The 14160-nt window shown below is 40.9% G+C and overlaps 1 pseudogene; it reads right to left on the reverse strand.

The window, feature by feature from the left end:
• Positions 1-12398: 12398 nt before the first annotated feature.
• Positions 12399-12769, reverse strand: LOC122231093 (annotated as a pseudogene).
• Between the last annotated feature and the right edge of the window lie 1391 nt (positions 12770-14160).

Below are 14160 nucleotides of genomic sequence, written 5' to 3' on the forward strand. Positions count from 1 at the left end.
AGTGACGTTAAATAGGCCTTCGCTTGACATATGATGTTTAACCTGTGATTCAAGAACTAGAGGCTGATGTGGTCAGCTGTCTTTGGGGAATATGAGAATCAATAAAATGAACCTGGTCCTCCATTGTCTCCTGAATGCACCCTTTTTTTTCCGTCTGTCCCACCGTTGACTTGGTTTAGGCTCTCATCAGCTTTCCCTGCCCTAACAGAAGGTCTCCTAACTGAAGTTCTCACAGCCATTTTCTCTCTCTTCAAGACACTCCCCGCTTCAGAGTTGTCTATTCTGTTTTGCCATTTCTAAAACATGGACAAATCCACTGTGTCCCAAAGAACTGAAGTCGCATGCTCTCTTTGCCTAAACATATTTATCCAAAGAAAAGTTGGCTCCCCAAGGTAAGTCGCCCCTGGGGTACTGAGAGTTTCTATCGTATAGAAGCACACTTGACCAATGAAGAAACTACATGAGGACCAGACACATAGCGATGATCTCATGTGGTTAGACTAAGGCGAAACAATGTCCCGTTTGTTGGAGGGTGACAGGTAGCAATCTTTTTTATCGAAAAACTCGAAGATCACTAACACTTTCGCGGGCATTATTAACAAAGCCAGCCAAAATTCACTGAGCACTGCATATTGCTATTTCAACTAATTCGATGTGCTATTTCAATTAATGCTGACAATAATCTTAGGAGGTAGGTGCCACTATTCACCCCAATTAAGAAACAAGGAAACTGAGACACAAACGCAAGAGTCTTTCCTCCTAGACAATCAAGTGAATGTTGCAACCAGGATATGACGTGAAAAAGTCTGACCCCAGATCTGAAGCCTCACCTCCCAATCTGTCTGCTAGATTCAACCTAGTCTGTAGCACTTCCACCTTCTTTCCTTCCCCTTTCCTCCTTCCTACTTTCCTTCTTTCCTTCGTTCTTTCCCCTCTCCCTTCCTCCCTTCCTCCCTTCCTTCCTCCTCCCTCCCTTCCTTCCTCCTCCCTCCCTTCCTCCTCCCTTCCTCCCTTCCTTCCTCCCTTCCTTCCTTCCTTCCTTCCTTCCATTTCTTTCCATAACCCACAGCCAACCAACCCTGGCAACTCCAAATGCAGGGCTGAGTGCATGACAAAGAAAGTACTTGACTCATTCACCAGACCTGACTCCAATATACACATGCTGTGCTCTGGCTTAAAGCAGAATCCACAGCTTCAGCATGTTCTAGCTATAAAAATGGGAGATAGTTTGGCCAATAGAATGACAGAGCAGCATTCTGGGAAAGAAGAAAGCTCACCTTTGGGGATTTGAATCCATCAACCCACCCGTGAGTCTTTTACTTGCTAGCCTATTAAGCTTACTTATTAGCAAATATTTAAATGAGCGTGTCAGGCTTCAGCCACTTCTAGACAAACTACGCTTATTTATACGTGGGTAATTTGGCAAACGCTTTCTGGGAGATGAGCAAAATAAGCCTGTTACTTCAATAAAAATAACTTGCAGTATGGTTGAAGGATGATAAAGTTTGAACTTAGAAGCAAAAATTAAAATTTGGAAAATTTGTCTCCGCCGTCACGAGTTTGACAAATTCCCTGCACTTAAAGACTCTTCTGCTCAGTCAGTGGCGATAGTAACAAATGTGTTGTTTTTTTTTTAATTGTATAATGAAATGTGTCAACATTTGGAAGATGTGAATAATTGAGGGCACTAATACTTTCCAAATGACCAATGCATAATTAGTAAAACATGCATGGATAAAAGATTCATTCAAAGTGACAGACAGATCAATGGATTTTAATGTATCATCGTATGAGGCATTTATTATGGTTTTGGTTGCAACTAACGTTTAAAAAAAAACCCACCATGTTTAACATCAAAGAAAAATATCCCCAATGATTTGAAATGGCCACTAAACTACGATAGGTCGTTTGAATCTGGATTTTCATCATATAATTCAATCAAAACGCAGATTGAATGTGAAACAAATGTGAGCCCACAGCTAGCTTCAGTGAAGCCGAACATGAAAGAGATTTGCAAACATGGAGGGCAATTCCATCCTCCTCCTTATTCATAGTTATTTTCATGAAAATAGTACATTGATTATAACACCTGATGGCTTTATCATCCTTTTATGTTAATTTATAGACATTTATATTTTCTACTTTCTAATTTTCTAAGTTTTAATTTCTCATAAGGAAACGAACTATCTGTGGGGTTGGTTGTCTTTGGGTTTTGAGAATGTAATGAGTTCCAACCTCCAGAATTGAGAATACAACTTTCTGAAGTTCGTAAGAGAGTAAGTTCATAACTTAGTTGTTCCCTATGGTCACCAGGGGACTCTGAGGGTGCAGACAGCCTGGGGAGGGGTGACAGGCTTGCTGAGAGAAAGAGAGGGAGGAAGAGATAGAGGGGGGCGGAGAGGAGAGATTGTGTTAGCCACCCATAGTGATCAAATTAATCCTACAGACCAACACCTTGCCATGTGATCACTCCCACATTCAAAATCCAATCTATTTGGTAATTTTTCTCTAATTTTTAATTTCGCAATTTATGAAACCTCTTTCCTTTCCAACTTCTTCTTTTTTCTTTTTTTTTTCTTTTTTTTTTTTTTTTTCATAACGAAATGCAGTCTAATCCTTTCCCATGTGGCCAGCCAACTGGTTCCTGTGGTTTGGTGGCTTCCTCAGTCCTGCCTGAGGAGCACAGAAGCCCTGTCCACGCTTTCCTGACGGAAGGAACCCTCCCGGGTAACTTTTTACCTTCTTTCACTAAGTGGGAATATTTAACCTTTCTAAGTGACTCAGGTTTCTCTCGCACCTTTGGGGGGCTTTCTTATTTCCTCTTTGTCTCTGTATCCTATTTATTCTGTAATTTCTTGGTGAATTTTGAAAAACCGCGGAAGAAACAGGTTTTGAGACTTTGACATGGATTTTCTGCAGACGTGTTGAGACTTTGCGACGTGTGTAATCCAGGCTCTTTTATTTTTCAGATGCAAACACCACAGCTGGGAGAAGCTCCGTGATTGGGATCGTGTGACATATGGGTGACAAGGCAGTGTCACCGCCACTGTGCAGGACCCCATCTCCTCAGGCAGGGTGTTTTCCCTGTGCCCCTTCCCTGGGGGTGGGCTCCTGGATCGCCTTCGTTCAAGGCTGTGTCCTTTCTCCACCCGTGGAAGGGACTCTCTCGTTATTAGTACAGTGACTCAATTGTCCTGCAGGCACAGTAAACTTGCTCTGAGCTATAGCTTCTACAGCTTATACTTTAAAAAGAAAAAAAAATTTCTTTTAAGTTTAATTTTGAGAGAGAGAGCGAGCCCGATGAGGGGCTCAAACCCATGAACTCCGAGATCATCACTTTAACTGAAATAGTCAGATGCTTAACTGACTGCACCACTCGGGCGTGCCTCAACAGCTTCCATTTCTACAGCTTACCGCAGATCACGTTCCAAGTGGGTGAAGTCAGGGAGGCAAATGTCTAACTGCAACAATAGTTTTCTTCAAAGATCTGTTTGCCACTGAAGGCAGATTCGAAATGTCAGTATCTTTATTTTTAGGATACTATACATTAGTGGTGACCGTAAGGAAAGGAGAAAGAGAGCATCACAGCGTTGCAGTTCTCAGAATGGCAGAGGATCCAAGAATAGCACCCTTCTCAAAAAGAAAAGAAAAGAAAAGAAAAGAAAAGAAAAGAAAAGAAAAGAAAAGAAAAGAAAAAAAAAAGATTGGGAGCAGATGGTTAACCAGGTCTGTGTTAAGAAAGGAAAAAGCAAAGCCCAGTGACAAAATGAGGGTCACTGGTGTAGGGACAGCTTTCCAACAACAGCTCACCCGGCAGGGATGCCACAGAGGGAGGGGGAAGGGGAAGGGGGTGTAGACAGATAACAGGAGTGCCGGGTGGTGGAGTGGGGGGTTGTAGAGAGAAGGAAGGAAAAGAAAGCTGAGTAAGGGCAGAGAGTGGAATTGACTCCTGTGATGGCAGACGGTCTCTTAGAATTGCTGGATATAAGAAGCTCCCTATACTTGCTGGGCAGAATGAGCAAAAATCATGTGATCATCAAGGCCAGTCACCAGTGGGAAGGAGATGCTCGCTACCTCTCCCCTGGTGTTTGTAGACTGACATATGGATAAGGGACTGTCAGAGGGAAGTGGGCTACCCCTTTTCATGATCCTTCCCAATGCTTCTGTGGAAGTGGGTGAGCGTATTGTTGCTCACTGTCTATCCGCTGTCCTGTCCACAGTCTCTTGGAAGCACTGACCAGTAGAAGCTTTTTAAGACTTAAGTGTTAAACCTTCCTAGGCCATGCAGAGCAGGCACAGGGCATGGCATAGAAAAGAGGCATCTGTATTACTCGGAGAGGGTGTGCAGTGGGGACAGGGATGAGCCAGGGTAGGGGCAGAAGCCAGGCTCTGGGTTTCTGTGGGGTAAGAGAGATTTTGCTAATAACTAGTTTTATGGTAACTCTTAGTAGATTTCCTTGTGAAAAGCACTACTGACTCAGATTCCTGTCTCCAGCTTCTGCCAACAAATCAATGGCCCCAGTTCTAGGTCTGGGAAGAATGAATGACAATTCCCAGGACAAGTCTGATTATTGGAGTTAAGTAGAAAGAAAGCACCAGGGAAGGTAGGTGAAGGAGGAGGACTGTGCATTAGTGCTGAAGCCACTGGACCTCATCCTGGGCTGTCCTACTCTTATATGTGGGTTTGCATTGTGACCTTCAAGGACGTCCATCATCTCAATTATAAAATGGTATCAGTTGTATTAGTTTTCCTCTGGCTTCCATCACCAACTACGATATGTGGATGATTTGGAATAAAAAAATTTGTTGTCTCACAGCTCTGGAAGCTAGAAGTCCAAGATCAGGATGTCAGTTCCTTCCGAGAGCAAATCAGTTCCATGCCTCTCCTCTGTGGCTCCTTGTTTCTGGTGACTTTTTGGCAATGTTGGGTGTCCGTTGGCTTGTAAATGCATCATCCGGATCTCTGCCTTCATCTTTACATAGTGTTCTCCCTCTGTGTGTTTTTGCATCCAGATTTCCCCTTCCTGTTAGAAGAACAATCATGTTGGATAACGGGATACCCTCCTCCGGATTGCCTTATCTTAACCAGTTACATCTGCGACGACCCTGTTTCCGAATTGAGTCACATCTGGAAGTGCGGTGGTTAAGACTTCAACACATGAAGGAGAGGCCCCAATTCAACCCAGGATGCTAATGTGAAAAATAATCTCTCTGAATTTTGTAAGGATGAAAGTACTTGGCGTATAAATGGTCATATAAACAAGGAGGTCAACAAATGAGGTCCATTGTGTGAACATTTATCTGTAAAACAAATGAGGTCCATTGTGTGACCTTTTATCTGTAAAACGAAGTCAAAGGTACTGACTTCTGAGTGTTTTCGCTAAGACTTAATGTCCCAACGTGTTAATACAATACTTAGTGTCTAGCAATCCAGGCCTAAGCCGGCATCCGATCCGAAAGTACGAAATGGGATTGTTAAAATTCCTAATACATGCTCTCCTAGTAGGTGTGTGCATATTTTGCCTCTGATCTACTAAGCTACAAACTTCATGTTCCTAACAGGACACTACGTTTCACAGTAAAATTAATGTCAGGCTTTACTGGCACGATAGATATTTCTCTGACTTTTCCTTCTAGGATTGCATGTTTCTCATTAGTGAGCCAAGGACTCGACACTCCTATGTAGATGATGCCCTAGGCCAAGCCCAGCATATTTGTAAGCATGCACAGCCGTGTGCACAGGTTTCGGGAGGCATATTTTAATTAAAAGTATAGATTTATATTTTAGATGGATGAACTGAAAATGTCATGTGTCTCAAAGAGACTGTCCGCTTTTCTTATAACTCTGTTTGCTGATGTGCTGTCGTATGCCTTTTCCTGATATAAATCCTTTTCCTGATGTAAAAATGTCTGATTTGTAAGCTCATTTAGGTTCTCTTTGATGGCGATTTTGGTCAATGCATTCCATATGCTTATTACAAAATGTTTGGAAATGTTATGTCTAAATTCTTTACATATTTGGAACCATCATTATTTTTGTACCATGGATTGTCAGTTTCATACCCATTGAAAAAGAAGTCACGTTTTCTTTTCTTCAAAAGAAATTCCTTTTTCTTAATATAATCTGGTATCCACCCCCTCCCTGCAAATACAACCAAAGAAAAGTTTTCCCCCCTCTTTAAGGCCTACAAGAATCTTCTGCTACTAATATTTTTACTATTAAATATAGCTTCTATTGTTTCAAGCTGTATTGAGGAAGTCCATGGCCAATGTTCAAAGTGGATTAAGACCAGTATAGAGGGATACAAAAGAGCGAGCTTAAATCTACACAGAGGGGTGGGGAAGCAGGGGGTCAGGGACTGACTTTAAATCACACACAGGAACAAGTCTCAATCCCGCACTTAATTCAACATAAACGTAACAGCAGAATGAGTTGGTGTTGGCCATTAACACCACTATCACTAACTCAAAGGGGAATACACTTGGGAAGGATTTTCCCATTTTACGATAAAAGGGGATCTAAAAAATTTTTTTTCATCATATGTAGCCAAAGAAAATAATTTGGATTTTCAGTATTTGTTTTGACATCTTTATATTAATAATAACGTACATCTGTCATTTTAATGTATTTCTTAAAACTAAACAATTAGTAGGAGCTTCACACGGCCCCTCTGTCCACCTTTAAAATACTTTAAGTGAATGTCACATTTGACATAAATAAATCCTAACCAGTTGGGAAATTTCTGTACTTGATATGAGTTGAAATGACCGATAAAATGCCTGGGAAATTGTTTTAAATCACTGGAAGACACCAGGTGTTTCATTAAGGTAAGTTTATAAAGATAAATGCTGTTTAGGTAATTGAGGAAAGGGACACTGACCTGTTTAGAATACGTACGTTTGATCTTTTTAAAAAAAAAAATGTCAAAATATGATGGCATAGATAGACAAAATGTACAGCTGGTAACTTCATCTATATTTGCAACCCAAGAAGTACGATGTTTAAACATGTGGAGAGATAGACAAAATTCATAACGAAGACTCTCTATTATCACTAAATGAGAGAATTGCTTGTATTTTAAAACTAATTTACTTTTTCTGGCGTTTTTACTGACTGCTTCCGTTTGTTTTGGCCTGCGCATATATTTCAGATCGTATTCAGATGGTTTCAGAACGGTAAGTGTAAATAATTGACCTTTTGCTTTTTATCCTGGTCATGCTTCCCCACAGCTTCTATCTATCGGACAAAGGTCTGTAAGCACGAACCATTTCTCTTGACCACTTCTTGATCATTTCTTTAGAGCCTGTGGTTCTCAACACGTGACACTATTGCCCCCTCCGGGGCATTTCGCAGTATGGAGACATTTCTGGTTGTCACCGCTGTGGGAGGATGTACCGGAATGTCGTGGATACAGGTCAGGGACGCTGCTAAACACCCTACAATGCGCAAGACAGAACCCCCTCCCCCCCCAAATAGTTATCTGACCCCAAATGCCAATAGCGTCAAGATTAAGAAAATCTATAGCAAGTCGTTCTAAAATTACATTGCAAATTATTACAATAACGTCGCACTCCTGTAGCGGCCCCTTGTTCCTACATTTATGCCTATTCTCTTCCTAAGTGATTGATTGAGTTTGGCATTTCATAGGGAGTGTGTATCTGAAAAATCCAAAAAAAGCAAAACAAAAAATGCTCTAACCAATTGTCTACACAGGTCTGCACCTCAATAAATCAATATTCTATGTATAGCATGAACATGTGTCTTAACTAACAATTTTCATTACTGTTTTGCGCTGCTGACGTCATCTGCTTTTCTGATCATTATTTTCAACTCTTTCTTGCCCTTGATAATTCGTGACATTATCTCAGAATATGTCACAAAACAGTAGTAGAAATTTTTGTTCATTTCATGGCTGTTTCAACCATTTGGTTTTTTCCCCGTTGCGGAATGGTGGACGTATACACGTGAAATAGGTGAAAAGGCTTAATGGGTGCAGTGGGTTTAACAACTACAATGGTGATGATGATGATGATGGTGACAATGACGACGATGATGAAAGCAACAACGATGAGGACGACGATGAAGAGGACAACGATGGCAATGATGACAATGGTAATGGTGACAACTTAAGCTGTACTACTGTAACTAACATTAATTTTACACATAATAAGGGACACTCAGAGTGGTGAGAACTTAGCACATATAAATGTGGGGAGGTTGAAAAATGTCCATTCTGGTCTTCCCGGATTGAAGCTCCTCATGGCCATTTTCCTTTCAGTCTCACTTACCCCCTTGGGCTGGCCGAGAGTGAGTATTAGGTGAATACTGATAAAGTGAACACACGCTTGATGAATTTCAACTCATTTCAGAGACTTGTAGTAAATCAAGTAACCATCTGTTCATTTTATGTGCCACTCATCCGGTTCCAGGCAGAGCCCCGGTCAGTCCTATTCACAGCTCACTCTACTAACATAGTGCCCGGAACGTGTCAGTCTCTTTAAAAATACTTCTCAATGAAGAAAGGAACAAAAATTTGAACTAATGATCCTACCCATCTACCATTTTAACAAGAACAGTACACATGAGACTAAAAATGAAGTCGTGGGCCAATGCCACAATCTGCGTCCAAGAAGTTCACTTTAAAAAATTGTTGCAGAAGGATAAGGGTGCCTTGGTTCAGTTGGTTGAGCGTCCAACTCTTGGTTTTAGCTCAGGTGATGATCTCACTGTTCATGAGTTCAAGCTCCGTATGGGGCTCTGCGCTGAAGACACAGAGACTGCTTGGGATTCTCTCTCTCCCTCTGTCTCTGCCCCTCCTCCCTGCTCAGTCTCTTTCAAAATAAATAAATAAACAAACAAAAATTGTTAATTGTTTGGGAAGGATAAATGTCATCCATTTATCCTCATGACTCATCATGAGTGTGTGGCTGCATACTTTTGGACAATTTTAATTTTCTATGTATCTATGTATCATCTGTCTATCTATCATTCTATCTATCCATCTATCTATCTATCATCTATCATCTACCCAGTCTCTGTCAAGGTCTCCTGGCTACACTGATAGAATACATGAAAGACTGTGAGTTGTTTCACCTCTTCAAAGTATTATCTGTGCCAGATCTCTTTTTTCTGGTGAAAAACTTAACAAGCACTAGGTATTATAATTTATAAGAAGGAGAGTCAAATGCCATTTCTCTTTGCTTGTTAAAGGGACAGATTTTCATCAACAATTTCTTATTATTACCCACCATCTGTGTGATGGCTTTACATAATTACCTGCATACCGTGTCTTTGATAGGCCGTATTTCTGATAAACAGAAAATAAAATTAAGCTCTCATATGAGATCCATTACAGAGGAAGCTTGGAATAAATATAGTAGATTTAATTTTTCCCTTTCACAAACCTGACAAGGCAGCTGCTGTTCGGCTCACTTATGAATCTTTGTTTAGAATGAAATTCCAAATGATGAAGCATCAGCCTTTAATGACAAAATGTGCTATATGGTCAATTGGAAAGGAAGTGTTTCCCAGGCTTCTGTCTTAGATGCATCAAGAATTAAAAGAATATGAGATAATTGAGAATGATAGATAATCGTTTTGTGCCACTGAATTTTAAATCAACACCTGGGTTAGGCACGGCGAGTAGCATCTGAAGCCAAGTACATTCAAGGAAGCGTTAGCATTTGCTTTTAATATTCATAAAGTTTTTACATTGAAGCTTTACAATATGTTCGATCACAGGTGGCACTTTAGGAAATTATGTCATATGATGGCAAATCAGCAGGTGTATGACTATTAGCATGCCAAATGAGACTGGGCACAGGTATAATACTCATCTTTGAAAGAAAAACAGCAAAATATATATTCAAACTGGATAGATAGATAGATAGATAGATAGATATTCCTGTTATAGGAAGGGAAATAGCTAGGACACTATTGTCCACAGCAATATAATGTCATAAAATTAGTTATGTTGGAGATACGTGGAACAAAATCACAGAGTTTAACAAAGGGAAAATAGCATCATCAATGTACGAAATGGGCACATCCTAAGCGTTCAGCTGTATGAACTTTGGTAATTCTTTACATTCAAGCAACTGACACCCTACTATATTGAGCATTCCAACACCTCGGGTGATAATTGCCTCCCCTTTTAATGCACCCACCCAAAACCTCTTTTTGATTTGACACTAGAGTTGTGAAAGTATGTGGACATTATATAATGAAATAATCAGTACATCCTTTTGCATGCCCAGTCTCTTTTTTTTAAATTTTTTTTAAATGTTTGTTTATTTTTGAGAGAGAGAGAGGGACAGAGCATGAGTAGGGAAGGGGCAGAGAGAGAGGGAGACACAGAATCTGAAACAGGCTCCAGGCTCTGAGCTGTCAGCACAGAGCCCGACACAGGGCTCAAACTCACGGACCCCGAGATCATGACCTGAACCGAAGTCAGATGCTTAACCGACTGAGCCACCCAGGTGCCCCCAACCAGTCTCTTTCCCTTAAAATGTCCTCATTGAGATTCATCCACACTACCGCGTGGATCTGTAGCGTGTTCATTTTTCTGGCTGACTGGTAGTTTATTACATGGGTCTACACAGGGGGTTCTTGTTCCTGTTTCTGCTTTAATCTAGTTTTCTACTGATAGACAGTTGGATTATGTCTGCTTTGGGGCTCTTATGAATTAAGCTGCTATGAGTCTTTTTTGAACAAGTCATTTTTATGGACATATGTTTTCATTTACCTTGGATACGTGATTAGGAGTGGAGCTGATACATCATGTTGCCTGTATGCTCAACTTCATAAGAGAGTGTGAGCCTGCTCTTCAAAGTAGTTGAACTATTTGATACTCCTGCCCGCAAAATATGAAAAGTGTCGGCTCCTCCTCATTTCTCTAACATTTAATGTTTTTGGTCATACTTCGTTTTTAGTTCAGACATTCCCATGGGTGTAAAATGGTAGCTCACTGAAGTTTTAATTTCTATTGTTTTGATAAAGGAATCATCAACTAATAATGTTGATCTTGTCGCTTGTATATTGGCTCTCATGTTATACATCTTTTTTAATTTTTAATTTTTTTTTTGGTGAAGCAGATATGTCTTTGACCATACATCTAAAAAATATTTTTTAATGTTTATTTTTGAGAGAGACAGAGACAGAGACAGAGTGTGATCAGGGGAAGGGCAGAGAGAGATGGAGACACAGAATCCGAAGCAGGTTCTAGGCTCTGAGCTGTCAGCACAGAGCCCGACGTGGGGCTCGAACTCAAGGACGTGAGATCCTGAAATGAGCCGTAGTCAGGCGCTTAACCCACTGAGCCACCTAGGCGCCCCTAAAAATAATTTTTAAGGTGAAGTTAACATAACATAAAATTAAGCATTTAAAATTGAACACCTTGGTGATATCCAACACATTCACCACATTATACACAGCATCTCCCTGTAATTCCAAAGCACCTTGATCAACGCAAATCAAACCCCATACCCACTGAACAACGCTCCCGCTCACCACCCATCCTAACCCCTTGCCAACCCCAATCTGTGTTTTGTCTCTATGGATTGATCTAGTCCAGATCTTTCACATAAATTGAATTATATAATGTGTGACCTTTTGTGCCTGACCTTTACCCACTAGAATGCCCTTGGAAGGATGTAAGGGTATAAATAACAATATTTTGGAGGTTTTCCCATGTAGCCGCATGTATCACTATTTCATTTCTTTTTATGGCTGAAGGATAGTCCATCGTATGTATACAACAGTTTGCTTATCCATTCATTTGCTTTTGGACATTTAGGTTATTTCGACCTTTTGGCTACTGTGACTGGTGCTGCTACAAGCACGTGTGTATATGTACCTGTTCAAGTTCATGTTTTCAATCCTTTTGGGTATACACCTGGGAATGGAATTGCTGCTTTATAAGATAAATTCTACGTGTCACTTTTTTTTATTGTGTCCTTTTCCTTTCCACTGTGGATTTTTGGAATTCTTTAGATATTTTACATAGAAGTTCTTTGTCAAACAAGCTGCAAATATATTTTCTCACCTCTGGCTTCATTCTGTCTTCTGATACATACAGACTTTGGGCTCTCAAGGAGTCCAGTTCATTTTTTTTTTTTTTTTTTTTTTTTTGCTGTAACATGGGTCATACTATATGTGTGGCAGGTGGCTTGAGGAAAAAAGCCCTTTACAAAATCTGTTGTACTGCAAGCCATAATGGAATGAGTACCAGGATGCTGGGTAAAGCGGTTTCAAGTTTCCTGATCCAGAAGTGTCGTAAGTGGAAAGGAAATGACGATGGTTTTTACTTTCGTTACATGGGACACTAGCAGCTGTGGTGGTTTCCTTTTCAAGACAATTTTTTTTTTAGTTTTATACCTTTATTTGACGATCAGCGCAGCTACGTCTCATCCACAGTAACTGCCTGTAGGTTTTTGAAACTGGTGACGGGTACATAGGTGACCAATGCATACAGCTCGTTTGTTGAATCTGCCTCCTCGTTACATTTTCTGGACAATCACACCTGGATATGGTCTGGAACGTTCCTCGTCCCATTGGCCCAGACAGCTTTGTTGGGCCTGGCGTCATTGTGGACATCTGGAGCTCCCATATTCTCAAAGGCAGACTTCCAGATTTGTGTGTCTGAGGGGCACGTTTCTTGAAAGCCACTCCTTGGATGTCTTTGAGAATGCTGATGGTGTCTCCTTTGGTCACTACCTCGTGGATGGCAGGATGGCCCTTCTTCTTCCCACCTTTCTTTGCGAGAGCCATTCTGCCAGGCCCTGACTGGAAAACTTTCCTAAGCATGGTTTGGGGAACTACTCTATCAAGCTCGATTTCAGGCCTTGCCCTCTAATACCCCTCCCCAACTCTGTGAGTTATCTAACTACTTTCTTAAAAACCATCCCAGTATAATCCAGATAAACCTGTATTTCCTGCAACAAGAACTTTGACTAACACACCAAATCTGGATTTCACATTTTTTTTTTTATTGCCAACTTGACAAGTCCATTATCTGATGTTGGATTACTTTTTATATTTCTGATTATTGAGAGAGCCATCTTTTAATATTTTGTTGGCCTATTTTATTTACTGTTTTGTGAATTTTATACCCTTTGTCCATGTTTGAAAAGGATTTCTTCACAGTTTTCAAAAAAGGGTGGAAATATATCAGGTACCCATCTGCCTCCTTCTACCAGTTAATGTGTTCATTCTTGTGACCATCACCCATTTAACCAGAGCCACAAGCAGTACAGGAACAGGGAAAGGGCTGGTCTGGTTATTTTTCGCCTACCCTTAGGACTTAGGAGAAACGTGATTGGAATGGCCTTCTCCGAGGTAGTGCTCCCTCATTACCATATCTAACCTAAGTATTCCCTTGTTTTTCTCTATTGTAGCATCTTCTCAGAACCAGCTACATAGTTTTCAGGGTCCAATGCCAAGGGGGAATACGGAGCCCCTTGTTGGAAAATCATTTACAACTTCGAAGATGCCAGCAGAGCTAGGCCTTCTAAACAATGGACCCTGAACAACCACGCAGGCTGTGCACTGACCAAGCTGGCCCCGCCTCCTCTTCACAGTATTTTCCGGAACTTGGCATTGTGATTATCATTATAATAACTGACCGTAATTTTCTTGTTACGTTTGTTTGATTTCTAGAAGACTCCAAGATCCGTGACCACGAGCACCATGTGTTCCACTTCTCCTTTTGTGCCAGCATCCAGCCCGATACTCGATGCAGGAAGTTGAAGACTCAGTTCTAGGTGATTAAACGAATAACCAAAAGAATGGACAGACCAACTGATCTTTATGTTGTAATTTCAACATTCCGGTTGTAATTAAAACTATAGAGAGAAAACCAAACAATTCTGTGTAGCAACGAGGAAAACCCTACCACTCTTGCTTACTGGGAAACTCCCGCACCCTCCATGGTGGTTCTAGGGGTCTCATCCAGAATGAGGCCACAGAAGACTCAGGTTTTGCACCTGATGTGCATTTAGACCCACATCATTTTACCCAATCAAGGTTAGCAGTCTGGGATAATAGGGAGGAACAGCTGATGAAGGGCTCTTAACCAGATTTTGACTTGATTCATTTCAGTTTACTTCCTGATATTCAAGACCCCCCTCCCCAGTCATTAGTCCGTGCATATTGTATACATA

This window comes from Panthera tigris, chromosome A1 (genome assembly GCF_018350195.1).
Source record: "Panthera tigris isolate Pti1 chromosome A1, P.tigris_Pti1_mat1.1, whole genome shotgun sequence".
In the NCBI taxonomy this organism is placed as follows: Eukaryota; Metazoa; Chordata; class Mammalia; order Carnivora; family Felidae; genus Panthera; species Panthera tigris.